The following is a 14,306-nucleotide window of genomic DNA, read 5'->3' on the forward strand; positions in this document are numbered from 1 at the left end:
TCGAATGGTTCCCCTTTCTTTCCCTCTGCTTGTTTGACCACAACGGGTTTACTTTTTTGAAAAGAATATACTTGCCAATTCAGTGAGTGTTTAACTATTTATGCACTGTGATCATAAAAAGAACCAATCGGACAGGTTTTCTTGAGTTTAACAAAGAAGGAGGTCAGCTTTATTGTACTTAAACCAATCTAAGTAAAATAATAAAATACGTTCCGACATTCTTACACACACACACACACACACACACACACACACACACCCACAAAATTCGCACATGCACACAAATAGGTTACAGAGTGGGAAAGGCTCGATTGGTTAAATTAAAGTTCAAGAAATAAAAGGGGTATTCAGTCTGTAGAGGTTGGTAATTCAGCTGACTTCAGGCTGAATTTGGTGGTTAGGCAACTTTCCTTTGGTGGTCCTGAGGCTTCTGATTTGAAGATGTTGGTAGGTGATTTAGCTGTTCTCCTGGAGACAGTAGTATGGGATTGATGTCCTTCAAGGAGTCTATAGCAGAGGTATCCCTAGGTGTTCACAGTCAGCAAACGGGTTTGAAGCTTTCAAGATGGGTTGGAGAGAGAGAGAAAGGAAGGAGGGACCCCACTCGGGTCTTCTCTCATCGGCATCTAGATGCTTGTCTGCTTACTGCAGAGAAAACAGAAACTTAAGCACACGAAGGGTAGGCCTGCCACATGACCATCACCGAGTGATTCAAGCATGGCCATTACTAGTGTATTCCCTCTTGCAACTTAATTAGTCCATGTTTAGGAATTCCCTTCTTACAGCTTGGGTCCCATTGTTAAAGTGATTAGGTTTGAGTGGTTCGTCTCTACCAGTTGAATATCTCAGGTCATGGCCTTGATGCTTTGCCAATGGGAACAGGACATGTGGTTCACTCAGATTCCCCAGATCATTGCCGTTGATTGGTCTTTGGAGACATGCTGTTTCCATTTCAGTGCATTGGAATGTGGAAAGTACAGTGATGCAAATTGAGGTAGCCATCTTTAACTGCAAGCATTGAGTCATCTTTAATCTATTTTTATAAAAATAATTAATTCAGGTTTCCAGCTGGTGGATTAAAAAAATCATCATTCGACATAAAGCATGTTTTCGTGACAACTACTTCATGCATATCACTGCTGGAGACCATCTCCTCACAAAACCCATTAATCTGGGTGAGTCTAGAACATTGGGCATCTGTGGGATCTCGGAATTCCTCCTTTTTGGTCACCTGCAACCATTTGTCAAGTGACTCATAAGTCATCATAACTATATTTTGAAGTTGACACTCTAAAATATTCTATAATAGCGTATACGCCAATCATCAGCATTTTAAGGTTATGTGTTTGAACCCATGTATCAGTTTGTAAGCATTTCACAAGAAAAATCAGCTGTCTTGTCTGGGATTGGAAGTTGTCAGATTAGTTGGAGCATGGAACTAAAGTTCATCAGAACCCATTCTTACCGACACACAAATTTGGAGTGGAAAATAATTAAGATGAGCTGATGGTTCATGAGTGTTTCAGTCACAAGTGTATTTGTTTTACTTTTTCCAAAAGAAACTTTATATTACAAATAAACTGCTGACATGTAACTTTTCAAAACCTTTTATGTTTCTCAAAGGAACTTTCTGGCACATGTCCAAATGCTGTCTTATGTGAAGGTTGATTACAACTGCCTTTTCTGGGAATAGCAAGGTGTTCCCTGGTGTAATGGCATTATCTGACATTATATGAAATTTTTCACATAAATCGTCGCAACTATCAGGGGCTTGGAAATAAAATAGGAAGGTGGGGTTGGATTCATGATGGGTTTTGCTAAAATTCAGAAAAAACATGGACATTCTCATATTTAGGTTTCTACTACAATGAACTAAAGTGTGATACATGCTGCTGGCATTGCTTTCTGGAAATTGCAGAGCTCGGTTATATTTCGTAACGTTAAAAACTGTTTTCGGTTTGTTTATACATTCATGGTTGTGATCCCATTGTTACTGTGCTATCGTCCATATCATTCATATTAGAGTGGGTAATATTGAAAGGAAAATGTAAGGAGTGATATTAATTATTAATTAGAGTGTAACAGATGGTAAATCAGCACAAAATTAATCTCCTTGCACGTTTTCATGCACACCATGTTTTTGTGCAATTCAATCTTAGATCTATGCATGTTTCCAATGTATAATGATTTTTTATTTCTAGTTCAAGTATATAAATAACGGCCAATAAATCCAATCAAGAATTCAGGAGAATCTTCTTTAGCCAGAGGCTGGTTGGAATGTGAAACTCACTAGTACAAGGAGTAGTTGAGACGAATTGCACAGATGCATTTAAGGGGAAAATAGATAAACACATGAGGGAGAAAGGAATAGAAGGTCATGCTGAAAGGGTTAGCTGAAAACAGATGGGAGGAGGCTTCTGTGCAGCAGAAACACCAGCATGGACCAGTTGGGCAGAAGGGCCTGTTTCTGAGCTATATGTAATATGTAATTCTGACAGGGTCAAAGGTCAACATTAACTTGAAATGACTTTTTAATAGTAGCAGATGAACGCGTAATATAGTTAATGTTTATTTCAAATAGCCTACCACTTCCCTTAAAATAGGGGAAAGAGAGAAGCTATATGAATGCATTAAGGATTTGTCTGCTATTACTGGCAACAGTCATTTTCAAGGCTGATATGCTTTAAAGTATTAAAAATAAAGTTTTAGGATCTAAAAGATAAAAGGACAGGTTCATGTTTGGGTGTGACATCAAAACTTGCTTCCAAGTTTTGTTTCAATAATACTGACTTGATCATCCTAAATAGAACTTGTAATCCTGACTGTCTTTGGGCTGCCATGGAGTCCAGGACATAGATAGATTTGGTAGTCAGCCAATTTTGTCTTGTGAATGCAGATTGCACTGGTCAGGCTTTCTGTGGATGTAACAGGCTTTAAATAATAAATTGATGCTGATATTGAGATTTGATTCTCAATGAGAGCATCTGGATCCCTAGAAAGCTTGATAGAAGCCATTAGACTTAATTTTATTTTGTTTAAAATATCTCCAAAACTTTCTCCGAGAAATTACTTTTGCTTGAGAGCCTCCAAAATGCTGGAAAATGCACCAGACAAAATGCCAAAATGCAAAAAATTTCCAGGGATGTGAGGTAGTTCCCAGAACCTGACTAAAAAGAAATTATAAGCCTTTGTCTCCTCTAGCCCTCTGCTTGTAATTTGTAAATTTACCACTGGTGCAAACAGTGCAATTTTGGATTTCAAGCGCCTTAGGTTTTTCCCTGCAATAGATGTGACAGAATGCTAGACATGCTACAGCTTAGATATATGACAAGTCCATGCTATGTTCCAGTTTTAATCCAACCCTTAGTCTTCATGTAGCAGTGAAGTCTGAAATTCCACCGGATTTTCTTGTGCTGTCTTGCTATAACTCTGGTGGGAGTCAGCAGAAACCGCGCCCCCACCCCAGGGTGAGAAGCAGAATTCCGGTGGGAGACTTGGAGAGAACTGAATGGCTACAAGAGCGGGTCAGAGGCTAGGAATCCTGCAGCAAGTAACTCACCTCCTGACTCTCCAAAGCCTGTCCACCTTCTACAAGGCACAAGTCAGGAGTGTAATGGAATACTCTCCACTTGCCTGGATGCTTGTAGCTTCAACAACACTCAAGAAGCTCGACACCATCCAGGACAAAGCAGCCCGCTTGATTGGTACCCTATTCACAAACATTCATCCCTTCCATGACTGATGCACAGTGCCAGCATTGTGTACCATCTACAAGCAACACACCAAGGCTCCTTAGACAGCACCTTCCAAACCCACGACCTCTACCACCTAGAAGGACAAGGGCAGCAGATGCATGGGAACACCACCAAGTTCCCCTCCAAGCTACACACCATCTTGACTTGGAACTATGTCGTTATTCCTTCACAGTCACTGGGTCGACATCCTGGAACTCCCTTCCTAACAGCACTGTGGGTGTACCTACCCCACATGGACTACAGCGGTTCAAGAAGGCCTTCTCAAGGGCAATTATGGATTGGCAAAAATGCTGTCCTAGCCAGCGACTACCACATCCCATGAATGATTTAAAAAAAACATACAGAATTTTATGGCTATGATGTTTAGTTTTTGAGCAGCCATATTTATTGGAGGAGAGTGTGTGAGTTTTTTAAAATTTGGTCTTCACTTATGCTAGCTTTCTAGACACTCGCTCCAGAAATACAGCCAGCAGCAGGGAGCAAGCAATAGCACAATAGCACTCAATTACATCTCCTGTTACTGGCCCCTTCGTGGGGTTAATGTTGACTTCATGTGATGAGCAATGGGCAACATCCATTATACTGCCCGTTATGTGTCTCTCTGGATTTTCTGAAAATCAGGGAAGATGTATAATAGTCAGATGATTTGATATTGCCTGCTTTTAACTATTGCCCAAAATCAAAATTAGCTCCTAGGGGAAATACTAGAATAGGAGAAAAAAAAGCACGTGTTGACATCCAGCAAATATGGTGTTGAGGAAGTTTGGGAAAGTTGATTGTAGGAGGTCACAAAGCAATTTGGATGTCATTGACTGCGCCTTGATTCTTAGGAAAGCCAACAATTCCATAAACTAGTTGGCCTTATCTCACTGCTACCCCACTCTTCTGGCAAAATTGAATTTATTTCTTTGCTCTCATGTAATGCACATCAATCATCTGATGAATACATTCCCATGCTGAAACTTGGCTGATGATCCACTTGTGGCTGCCTGCAATGATTGACTTCAAAGCCACAGACAGAGCAATGCAGACAGACAACCATAGCTGCAGGTCTTCTTAGAGGAGGTGGCAGGTACTCCCTATTGATCTTGGGAGGTGCGTTCTTCGAATACACATCTGCTCACTATAAGATCTTTTGGTGTTTAATATCTAGTGTTGCACATCTGTCTTAAATTCTGCCTCACTAGATGTAGATATTTATCCCTCAATCAACATTACTTAAAAAAATGCAGATTATCTGGTCATTATCACATTGTTGCTTGTGGGAGCTTGCTGTGCACAAATTAGCCACTGCGTTTCCCTACATCACAACAATGACTACACTTCAAAACACTTCATTGGCTGTAAAGTGTTTTGGGATGCCTGAGGTCATGAAAAGGTGCTAGATAAATGCAAGTCTTTCTTTCTTTCACTCCCCTTTCCTCCACCCTCTCATATTCCACCTTCACCATGATAATGGCATATTAAGATATGTTCATAAGGAATGCTATCCCTGTTCTTGAGAAGCCTCTTGGTGGGAGGAGGGTGGTGCTGGGGGCCAGGAGGTTGGGGTGGGTGGGTGTTGGGTGCGGGGGCACAGGATGTTATCAAAATTTCTCAGCAGTTTTAATCATGCCTGCAGGCAATCAGGAACATGCCCACAGCTGTTTTGGCTGAGAATCAAAAGAATTGCACCAAAATGTTATTTCCAGCTGCAGTAATTGCCACTCAAGCTTTCAGACTTTTTCAGGCTCAAGAAAGACTTGGAGTCGATTTTAACCCACCCGCCCAGTGAGAATGGGGCCGGGGACCATTAAAATAGATCAAATTGACCCATTGCCCCATTCCTGCTAACTGCCACTTTAACCCCTGCTTTTATTTAGGTAGTTGCCAGAAGCCGGTAGGTGCCTCATGAACACAATTATTCCATTTTGTTTTTCCTGCTTTCCTCACTCTGATTAAGCTCTTACAGCTTCTCATGGTGACATTTTTGCTTCATTGCTTTGGACAGAGGAACAGCTACAGAAGAACCATAGCAGCAGTGGTAGTCCCAGCAACCAGGACAAGCAGCAGTGAGCTCGCTATCATATAGCAGGTGAGGGGGTGGTTGGGTGTGTTGGGGGGTGGTGAGGGGTCAGTTGCTGCTCGTAGAAGGCCTTACCCAGCCCACAGGATAGACCAAGAGGCAGTTTCTTGGATATCTCTGAGGAACATTGCATTAGCAAGCTACTCTTGTGTTTGGCAGTAGAGTTTGTGGGGCTTGGAGGTATTGTTAAAGTAATCTTGCCAAATTGGTGTTGGATCAGGTGGTTACGGAGTACATTGGCTGGGTTACCAATTAAGTGGACTTCACGGTCCTGGATGGTAGTGAGCTTCAGTACTGTTCTGCCTGTACCCATCCAGGTGAGTGGTAATTATTTCTGTCTGTGCCTTGTGGTTGATGGAGAGGCATTAAGGGGTCAGGAGGTGAGACAGTCATTGCAAAGTACCCAGCCTCTGGCCTGCTCCTGAAGTCATAGTTTTGATATGGCTGACTTAGTTTAGCTTTTGATCAATGGTGACCCTGAAAATATTGATGATACGAGTCCCAATTCTGGATGTGTCTAGGTCCTGTTGCAGGATGACATTGGCCGCAGTATCACAGGAGTTGTGCATGGAGTGGAACAGTGCATATTCAACAGAGAACAGCCCTACTTAAGACATAGCGAAGGCAATTGATGAAACAACTGTAGATGATTAGGTCAAGGATGCTGCTCTGAGGAACTGTGACAGTGATTTCATGGAAATGTGGTGATTGACCTGCAACAACCATGACTATCTTCCTTTGCAATAAAAACAGAAAATGCTGAAAATACTCAGCATGTCAGGCAGCATCTATGGAGACAGATACAGAGTTAACATTTCAGGTTGATGACCTTTTGTCAGAACTTCCTTTGTGTCAGTTTATAACTCCAGCGACTGAAGGAATTTTGCCCTTCGACCTCATTGATCTTAGTTTTACTAGGGGTCTTTAGGGGTCTTTCATACAACTGGTGTCCTGGCCAATACTTACCCCTCAATCAACATCACAAAAACAGATTATCTGGTCATTATCACATTGCAGTTTGTGGGTGTTTGCTGTGTGCGTACTGGCAGCTGCGTTTACTGCATTACAACAGTGACTACATTTCAATAAAAAAGTACTTCATTGGCTGTAAAGCACTTCGAGACATCTGGGGTTGTGAAAGGTGCTGTATAAATGCAAGTCTTTTTTTTTACATCTCTGTCAAAGGCAACTACTTCATCCCTCCTCTGGTATTCAGTTCTTGTGTCTATTACTGGATCAAGAATGTGATGAGGTTAGGGATGATTGGTTCAGGCGAAGCCTGAACAGAGTTGGTGAGCAGATTACTGGTGAGTAGGTGTCACCTGATTGCAACAGTGACACTTCAAAAGTACCTCCTTGGCTTTGAAGCACTTTGGAATGCCCAGGGGTTGTGAAACATGTTATAAATAATGTAAGTTATTTTTCTCTTTTGCCAATTTTATGTCTTCAACATTTGGATTTCCCCTCAGACGTTTTTATATTAATGTTATTTTTTCATCGATGCAAGTGAAGTATTCAGTTCGAGGCACTGCATCCCAATAAGGATAAATTGCCTTTGGAAACAGCACAACACAGATTCACCAGTATGATACTGAGCTAAAAAGGTTAAATTATAAGGATAGGTTGCTTAGTCCAGGTTTGTATTCCCTTGAATATAGAAGACTAAGTCGTGATCTAATTGAAGTGTTTAAGGTGATTAAAGTATTTGATAGGATAGACTGCATGGATCGGTTGGAGCGGCAACTGGATGCACTTAGGAGCATGCAGGTGGCAGAAAGCATCATAGACAGGAGTTTTAGAGAAGTGGTTACACCCAAGGTGCAGGCAGATAGATGGGTGACCGCTAGAAGGGGCAGGCAGTCAGTGCAGGAATTCCCTGTGGCTATCCCCCTCTCTAACAAGTATACAGTTTTGGATACTGTTGGGGGGGATGACCTATCAAGGGAAAACAACAACAGCAGCAGCCAGAGCAGTGGCACCACGACTGGCACTGTTGTTCAGCAGGGAGGGACAAAGCGCAGAAGAGCAATAGTTATAGGGTACTCTATAGTCAGGGGCACAGATAGGCGCTTCTGTGGACGTGAAAGAGACTCCAGGATGGTATGTTGCCTCCCTGGTACCAGGGTCGAGGATGTCTCTGAACGGACAGGGGGCATTCTGAAGGGGGAGTGTGAACAGCCAGAGGTTGTGGTACACATCGGTACCAACGACATAGGCAGGAAGAGTGACGAGGTCCTGCAGGGGGAGTTTAGGGAGTTAGGTAGAAAGTTAAAAGACAGGACCTCGGGATTACTCCCTGTGCCAGGTGCCAGTGAGGCTAGAAATAGGAAGATAGTGCAGCTAAACATGTGGCTGAACAGCTGGTATAGAAGGGAGGGTTTCAGATATCTGGACCATTGGGCTCTCTTCAGGGACAGATGGGACCTGTACAAGAAGGACGGGTTGCATCTAAACTGGAGGGGCACAAATATCCTGGCTGCGAGGTTTGCTAGCGTCACTCGGGAGGGTTTAAACTAGTGTGTCAGGGGGGTGGGAACCAGAGCAGTAGGACAGCTAGTGAAATAAATGAAGGGGAACTAGTAAATAAGGCCAGTAAGACTAAGATGAAGAGCAGGCAGGGAGATGTTGCGGAGCACAGCGGGACTGGTGGTCTGAAGCGCATTTGTTCCAATGCGAGAAGTATAACAGGTAAGGCAGATGAACTTAGAGCTTGGATTAGTACTTGGAACTATGATGTTGTTGCTATTACAGAGACTTGGTTGAGGGAAGGACAGGATTGGCAGCTAAATGTTCCAGGATTTAGAAGCTTCAGGCGGGATCGAGGGGGATGTAAAAGGGGTGGGGGAGTTGCATTATTGGTTAAGGAGAATATCACAGCTGTACTGCGGGAGGACACCTCGGAGGGGTCATGCAGCGAAGCAATATGGATGGAGCTCAGGAATAGGAAGGGTGCAGTCACGATGTTGGGGGTTTTCTACAGGCCTCCCAACAGCCAGCGGGAGATAGAGGAGCAGATATGTAGACAGATTTTGGAAAGATGTAAAGGTAACAGGGTTGCAGTGGTCGGTGATTTTAACTTCCCCTATATTGACTGGGACTCACTTAGTGCTAGGGGCTTGGATGGGACAGAATTTGTAAGGAGCATCCAGGAGGGCTTCTTGAAACAATATGTAGATAGTCCAACTAGGGATGGGGCCGTACTGGACCTCGTATTGGGGAATGAGCCCGGCCAGGTGGTCGAAGTTTCAGTAGGGGAGCATTTCGGGAACAGTGACCATAATTCCATAAGTTTTAAGGTACTTGTGGATAAGGATAAGAGTAGTCCTCGGGTGAAGGTGCTAAATTGGGGGAAGGCTAATTATAACAATGTTAGGCAGGAACTGAAGAATTTAGATTGGGGGCAGCTGTTTGAGGGTAAATCAACATGTGGGGGTCTTTCAAACATCAGTTGATTAAAATCCAGGACCAGCATGTTCCTGTGAGGAAGAAGGATAAGTTTGGCAAGTTTCGGGAACCTTGGATAACGTGGGATATTGTGAGCCTCGTCAAAAAGAAAAAGTAAGCATTCGTAAGGGCTGGAAGGCTAGGAACAGACGAATCCCTTGAGGAATATAAAGACAGTAGGAAGGAACTTAAGCAAGGAGTCAGGAGGGCTAAAAGGGGTCATGAAAAGTCATTGGCAAACAGGATTAAAGGAGAATCCCAAGGCTTTTTATACGTATATAAAGAGCAAGAGGGTAACTAGGGAAAGAGTTGGCCCACTCAAGAACAGAGAAGGGAATCTATGTGTGCAGCCAGAGGAAATGGGCGAGGTACTAAATGAGTACTTTGCATGAGTATTCACCAAAGAGAAGGACTTGGTGGATGATGAGCCTAGGGAAGGGAGTGCAGATAGTCTCAGCCATCTCATTATCAAAAAGGAGGAGGTGTTGGGTGTCTTGCAAAGCATTAAGGTAGATAAGTCCCCAGGGCCTGATGGGATCTACCCCAGAATACTGAGGGAGGCAAGGGAAGAAATTGCTGGGGCCTTGACAGAAATCTTTGCATCCTCATTGGCTACAGGTGAGGTCCCAGAGGACTGGATAATAGCCAATGTTGTTCCTTTATTTAAGAAGGGTGGCAAGGATAATCCAGGAAATTATAGGCCGGTGAGCCTTACGTCAGTGGTGGGTAAACTATTAGAGAGGATTATTCGGGACAGGATTTACTCCCATTAGGAAACAAACAAACTTATTAGCGAGAGGCAGCAAGGTTTTGTGAAGGGGAGGTCGTGTCTCACTAATTTGATTGAGTTTTTTGAGGAAGTGACGAAGATGATTGATGAAGGAAGGGCAGTGGATGTTATCTATATGGACTTCAGTAAAGCCTTTGACAAGGTCCCTCATGGCAGACTGGTACAAAAGGTGAAGTCACACAGGATCAGAGGTGAGCTGGCAAGATGGATACAGAACTGGCTCGGTCATAGAAGACAGAGGGTAGCAGTGGAAGGGTGCTTTTCTGAATGGAGGGCTGTGACTAGTGGTGTTCCACAGGGATCAGTACTGGGACCTTTGCTGTTTGTATTATATATAAATGATTTGAAGGAAAATGTAGCTGGTCTGATTGGTAAGTTTGCGGACGACACAAAGGTTGGTGGAGTTACGGATAGTGATGAGGATTGTCAGAGGATACAATAGGATATAGATCGGTTGGAGACTTGGGCGGAGAAATGGCAGATGGAGTTTAATCCGGACAAATGTGAGGTAATGCATTTTGGAAGGTCTAATGCAGGTGGGAAGTAAACAGTAAATGGCAGAACCCTTAGGAGTATTGACAGGCAGAGAGATCTGGGTGTACAGGTCCACAGGTCACTGAAGGTTGCAACGCAGGTGGATAAGATAGTCAAGAAGGCATACGGCATGCTTGCCTTCATCGGTCGGGGCATAGAGTATAAAAATTGGCAAGTCATGCTGCAGCTGTACAGAACTTTAGTTCGGCCACACTTAGAATATTGCGTGCAATTCTGGTCGCAACACTACCAGAAGGACGTGGAGGCTTTGGAGAGGGTACAGAAGAGGTTTACCAGGATGTTGCCTGGTCTGGAGGGCATTAGCTATGAGGAGAGGTTGGATAAACTCAGATTGTTTTCACTGGAACGACGGAGGTGGAGGGGCGACATGATAGAGATTTACAAAGTTATGAGCGGCATGGACAGAGTGGATAGTCAGAAGCTTTTTCCCAGGGTGGAAGAGTCAGTTACTAGGGGACATAGGTTTAAGCTGAGAGGGGCAAAGTTTAGAGGGGACGTGCGAGGCAAGTTCTTTACACAGAGGGTGGTGAGTGCCTGGAACTTGCTGCCGGGGGAGGTGGTGGAAGCAGGTACGATAGCGACGTTTAAGAGGCATCTTGACAAATACATGAATAGGATGGGAATGGAGGGATACGGTCCCCAGAAGTGCAGAAGGTTTTAGTTTAGACAGGCATCAAGATCGGCGCAGGCGTGGAGGGCCGAATGGCCTGTTCCTGTGCTGTACTGTTCTTTGTTCTTTTGTTCTTGATAGATAGAGAGAAACTATTTCCTCTGGTGGAAGACTCCAGGGCAAGGGGGCATAACCTAAAACTGGAGCTTGGCAGTTCAGTGATGATGTCAGGAAGCACTTCTTCATAGTGGAAACCTGGAATTCTCTTTCCCCAAAAAGCTGTTGAGGCTGGGAGTCAATTAAAAATTTCAGGTCTGAGATTGATAGATTTTTGGTTAGGCAGGGGTACTAATAGTTATGGAACCAAGGCTGTTACATGGAATGAAGATACAGATCAGCCATGATCTAACTGAATAGTAGAACATGCTCAGGAGGCGTAATGGCCTACTTCTGTACCTGTGTGCCTATGAAGAAATGCTGTGTGTACCTGCTGTTTGAGTTACAAAACACAAAACTACTTGTTTTAAAATTGGGCTTTCTTGACTTGTCAACCTTTTGGGGCTGTGTCAACTTTTTTTTGAAATTGTTGGTCAGTTTTTACTTATTTTCTAGGTTGGCGTATATGGGTTCTTAGTTCTAACAGTGAAAGGCCACTCGAGCTTGGTTCCTGATTTCTTATTTTATGTAACCTGCACTATGGAGGTGAAATACGTCAATGGGAAAGGATATCGGGTGGAGTGTACAATGGACCGCCTCTGATTAGGCCACGACTAGAGTATTGCATCCAGTTCTGGTCACCACACTTTACAAAGGATGTGAGGGTCTTTGAGCAGGTGCAGAGGAGATTTATCAAAATGGTTCCAGGGATGAGGGATTTTAGCTACAAGGTTAGGTTGTTCTCCTCGGATCTAAGGAGATTGAGGGGAGATTTGATGGACGTATACAAGATTATGACAGATTTAGATAAGGTAGATAAAGAAAAGTTGTTCCCATTAGCCGATGGTAGAAGGAGTAGAGGACACATTTAAGGTTTTGGGCAAAAGATGCAGGGGGAGTGTGAGGAAGAACTATTTTTATGCAGCGAGTGGTAATGACCTGGAACTCGCTGCCTACAAGGGTGGTGGAAGTGGAGACAATGAATTATTTCAAAACGAAATTAGATGAGCACTTGAGGAAAATAAACTTCCAGTGCTACGAGCGTACAGCGGGGGACTGGGAATGAATGGATTGCTCCACAGAGAGCCAGCATGGATTTGATGAACCAAATGTCCTTTTTCTGTGCCATAATGACTCTATGGCTGTATGACTCTATAATGAGGCTGGATTTTGGGGGGGTTGGGGGGTGGTGGGTGTAGAATTTCCACAGGGTTCTCCTACTCTCCCTTCCTAACAATGGCAGATAATTAGCTGAAGCCCTGGAGAAAGTGCCTTAGCAGACATTTTTAGTGACCGAGAGAATCCTAGTGGAAATTCTATCCCCCAGGAGTTTAACGTTCAATGATAGATCAATCATTAACAAATGCTTCTGAGCATGACCAGCAGTAATCAAATTGTTGAAAGTTTGGTGCTGATAGATGTGTGGAAAAGCTCTGTCCAAGGATAGAATTTATGTACTGAAATCACTAAATATGTTCAAAGATTCATTGTTTGCTTGTCACCACCAATCATATCTGAGCTGTATGCTTTGAAGTATTTCTGGAGTCTCTTATAATTTCCAATCATGACTCAGTATTACTGGCATTCAATCTTGTACGTGGCTGTTCAACAACATCATGGAGAATGGATAATCAGTGTACTAACTCAATCCATATAAAACAGAATTATTTTATCTCAGTTCAAACTTATATTAATAGAGCATGATGTAGAAACATCCTATAAATATCAGGAGCAAGAAATAGATGAGCTTATTCATACCAGCGCAAGCCCTGTGATGTCCTCCACAACCCTATTTGAACCACTAAAAATCAAAACACATCATTCGTCGTGCTATCTGAAGTACAAGGATAGCTCTTTGAAAGCTGAAGATGTCGGACTTAAAATAAAAGATGTGGAACAAGAATATGCAAGGACAAGTTTGTGATTATTAAATAAAACTTAAATGATCTTCTTACTACCTACAAAATTCTAACAGGACTGGACAGACTAGATGCAGGAAGGATGTTCCCAATGGCGGGGGAGTCCAGGACCAGGGGTCACAGTCGAAGGATAAGGGGTAATCCATTTAGGCCTGAGATAAGGAGGGATTTCTTCGCCCAGAGAGTGGTGAACCTGTGGAATTCTCCACCACAGAAAGCAGTTGAGGCCAAATCATTGAATATGTTCAAGAAAGAGTTAGATATAGTTCTTAGGGTTAAAGGGATCAAGGGATACGGGGAGAAAGTGGGAACAGGGTACTGAGTTTGGATGATCAGCCATGATCGTATTGATTGGCGGTGCAGGCTCGAAGGGCCGAATGGCCTACTCTTGCTCCTATTTTTCTTTGTTTCTACTATGCAACCAGTTATCTCTGCTTTCCATGGCATTATGTTGAAATTGGCTAAAACTAACAGATTGCTCATGAACAGATTTGCATATTTTAATAATTCTAGTCAAAGCAATATAAGTTGGCAAATGGTTGAAGGGGGATCAAAATGTGTCTAAAAGTAAGTAAGTTAAGGTCTTTATAACTTAAAGACATGAATACTTAGTTACAATAAATGCAATTAAATATTATTTCCAAAGCCTCAATTATATTTTTTGGTGTTATTTTGAAGAATCTGTTATTGATATTTCTACAAAAACAAAGTACTGTGGATGCTTGAAACCTGAAATCTGAACAGAAAATGTTGGAAATACTTAGCAGGTCAGGCAACATCTGTGGAGAGAGAAATCGACACCGACCTGAAACGTTGGCCCGGATCGTGAAGTGATAATGGCAATGAAACAGTCAGTGTTCAGCATCATTACTACTCTGAAACTGACAGCTACCTTGGGAGTCTGCACATGTGCAGAATAACACGGAAATCCAGAGCTTGTTGTCAGTGAGTTTACACTCTTCCGGAGGGTGCACAGTTGGAGCACCCTCAGATTGCAATCAATGGGAAATCT

The sequence above is a fragment of the Heterodontus francisci genome, chromosome 7, assembly GCF_036365525.1.
Source record: "Heterodontus francisci isolate sHetFra1 chromosome 7, sHetFra1.hap1, whole genome shotgun sequence".
NCBI classification, from domain to species: Eukaryota; Metazoa; Chordata; class Chondrichthyes; order Heterodontiformes; family Heterodontidae; genus Heterodontus; species Heterodontus francisci.